Consider the following 261-nt stretch of genomic DNA (forward strand, 5'->3'; position numbering starts at 1 on the left):
AGAACAGTATCTCCTAAAATTTGAGGTGTGACCACACAGTTCTGCATAACTTGTTAGTGAGAGAGGGGAGCCTTTCACAAACTGCCTATTCTCTGATTTCCATAATTTTCTTCAGCATGAAATATTGCTTGGAGAACACCCCATTGCTGCTACTATGTCTGGCACGTTGGCTTCGTTTGTCTCTCTTTGGTTTCTGTCCCGGTGTCATATATTCAACTCTTCTAAGGCTGAAACAGGTCTCTTGTTCAGGAGCTGCTTAAC

This window comes from Eurypyga helias, unplaced genomic scaffold (genome assembly GCF_000690775.1).
Source record: "Eurypyga helias isolate BGI_N326 unplaced genomic scaffold, ASM69077v1 scaffold11064, whole genome shotgun sequence".
Lineage (NCBI taxonomy): Eukaryota > Metazoa > Chordata > Aves > Eurypygiformes > Eurypygidae > Eurypyga > Eurypyga helias.